Source organism: Pteropus alecto, unplaced genomic scaffold (assembly GCF_000325575.1).
Source record: "Pteropus alecto unplaced genomic scaffold, ASM32557v1 scaffold166, whole genome shotgun sequence".
NCBI classification, from domain to species: domain Eukaryota; kingdom Metazoa; phylum Chordata; class Mammalia; order Chiroptera; family Pteropodidae; genus Pteropus; species Pteropus alecto.
The window spans coordinates 6,150,419-6,153,486 of NW_006439757.1; the positions used below are offsets into that span (position 1 = coordinate 6,150,419).

A 3,068-nucleotide genomic window follows, 5' to 3' on the forward strand; every position below is an offset into this window, starting at 1 on the left:
TTTAGCCCTTGTTGCAACATTCAAAACTATATTCTAACCAAAACAGTGGTCACATATTCATATTTGTATATATTATAATAGGTGTAGTTTAAATCGTGAGAATTTTAGATTTGATTTTATAAAATAACTCATTTCTAGGACATTCGAAACAAAGGGTAAATAGAAGATGCATATTGATCAGAAAAAAATCTGTTTAAAGAACATGGAAAAACAATTTATAATGAAGTATAATTGTAGTTTTTAATAGAAAAAATGATTAATTTATGTAGTAATCCATAAATTAAAATAAAATAGCAATAAGATTTCATTTCATCCATAAAAAACTCTTCTGATGTTTTCTTCTATGTGGAGATTTTTAATTCATATAATGCTCTTGGCTTCTTTCTACTTTGTCCACTCTCTTGCTTTAGAAATCGATATAGATATCTGGTTGTTAAGAAACTTGGCTCAAGCAGTCAGCCCACTATTCTAATTTTTTCTTGTTAGGCAGCTACTTGAAGAAAGCACATATTCTCATCTTTTTTTCTGATATTCATCTTTGGGAAAGTCCATGCTTGGAGGGTGTGTGTGTGTGTGTGTGTGTGTGTGTGTGTGTGTGTGTGTGTGTATGTGCGCACACGTGCACGCACCTGGAAGTGGGAGGAAAGGATTGGGAGACTGTGAAGGAGTGGTGAATTTAGGAAGCAAATCCAATTTATAGGTAAAAGTAATGGAGATAGAAGTATTCGATATTGTTTCTAGTGTTCCAAATTGGATTGTTTCCCAACGCAACAGGATTTAAAGTCAGTTTTACTTAAAGATGACATCTTATAAAATCTCTATTATATGAAAACGAAGTCAGAGTATTATAACATTTCTCCATCATGTGAGGATTATATCTTATCACTCTATTATGGACAGGCCATACATTCTTCTGCCTAGGGAAGAAGTGTTTGTAGGATTTAAAGTACACAAAAACACTATAGAAAGTGACTACTTACTCTTCCATGATTTCCTTGCTTTGTGAGTCAAGAAAATCTTTGGGTCTACGACCCTACCACCTTGAATATGCCTAATCTCGTCTGATCTTGGAAGCTAAGCAGGGTCAGGCCTTGTTAGTACTTGGATGGGAGACCACCTAGGAATACCAGGTGCTGTAGGCGAAAAAAAAAAAAAAAGAAGGGCTTTGTTTTTTTCTCCTAGTCTTTTCCACAGTCTTGGAGAGAAGAGATATTAGGAATCCATAGGAAGGAATCCAGGGGGCCAGATGACATTGAAATTAATGGCATAAACTCCTAACTATGTTAAGGAAGTCTATGGCTTCTTTGAAAAGCTATCTATATAGTCACTTTCGGCATGAAAAAGATGAAAATGTACCATCAGCAGTTGGTTCTTAGATAGGTGACACTGTTACAAAGTTACTTATTTACCCATGGTATTTGCATGTTGTATACAGAACTTAGTGATTGGACTAAGATGCACAAAGAACACAGGTCTGAGTTAGAAAGATAAGGATTTAGTGATTGAGTTCCACCTATCAACCAAAAAAAGACAGGTGGCATAGTCACACCATAGCTGGTAAAATTTTAGGGAGCGAAGCAATCCAAATGCTTCGCAGTAGATTTCAATGGTTCATTGAAGATGGACAGGGTACTTCCCAGTTGGGAACATTTCAGTGCAGAGTCTATCTTGGAAAACAGAGGAAGCATTTATAAAGTCTTAACATGATCTTTAAAAGATTAAATCATCCCCACATTTGATTTCGTAGTTTTTTTTTTTTTTTTAATAATAGTAAGGACTTACTCGCTATATGGAGTATTCTGTGTGAAATCCTCAAAGAGTATAAATATATCAGATGTTCATATCATATCCACCTCTATGAGAAAGCAATCATAACTAAATAGAAATCATGATTTTTCTGACAGAGTTATTAAAATGACACTAGCCTAAGCCTTCAGATTACAGCAGTGTAATAGTCATAATATGTTTTAGTAAGGACTTACTCGCTATATGGAGTATTCTGTGTGAAATCCTCAAAGAGTATAAATATATCAGATGTTCATATCATATCCACCTCTATGAGAAAGCAATCATAACTAAATAGAAATCATGATTTTTCTGACAGAGTTATTAAAATGACACTAGCCTAAGCCTTCAGATTACAGCAGTGTAATAGTCATAATATGTTTATTATAGATTCCACGATCACAGAAATATGTCTCTTGCCTACCTCCCACATCTCCATATCCCTTTCCCCTTAGCAGAACCGGGCATAGAGTAAAATTGAATAAATGTTTGCTGGGCTAGTGAACTAGTCTCAATGATTCACTGTCATTCTCTTCATATATAAATGTGAATAAATACTGTCCCTTTTCCTTGCTATGCCTGAAAGCACTGATAACAACTTCTCTCACAATTTGGAAATAATTTCCAACCAGATTTCTATGGAGCATCTTTTTGACTGAGCGCTACTTCTTTCTTTTGTGGCATGTATTGACATATTACCGACATTGATCACATACAGGTGTAACTCATGATAGTGCTGAATCTTTGATTCTATGGCTACATCTATGTTACATCTTCACAGATAATGGGTCATCATAAACCAGAAATTTGTGCAAATCTTAGGCTATAGATGAATATGGCACCACTAATAAATTTAAAACATCCTAGAAAGAACAAGCATTCACATCTGGAAATGAGGGAAGAGTAAAACACTACAAGAATAAGTTCAAATTAGGCCTAAAAGATACTTATGTCCATGCAGAAGAGATATTGTAGTATGAAAAAAGACAAAATATATTCAAGTCTATTTATAAGCTATTGGGGAGATACAGTAAGACATTTGGCCAAAAAGTCACTGCAGCATTAAATACCATGCTAAAATTTTAGATCATTATTTTCTTTCACATTTGTAAGGATTTAGCTTTTTAAAGCACAGTAGAAAAACACACCATATTTTATTTTTATATTATTATGTGTTATTTTTTTATATTAGTCACATATGTACAAAATTTAGGGAAACCTTTCTGCTAACTCAAGCTATAATTGATATTTATTACATTCTTTTTATTTTCTTATTAAGAGTT

At 33.7% G+C, this 3,068-nt stretch overlaps 1 pseudogene; it reads left to right on the forward strand.

Annotated features, from left to right (window-relative positions):
• Positions 1–1,023: 1,023 nt before the first annotated feature.
• On the forward strand, positions 1,024–1,142 carry LOC112483986 (annotated as a pseudogene).
• The last annotated feature ends 1,926 nt before the right edge of the window (positions 1,143–3,068 follow it).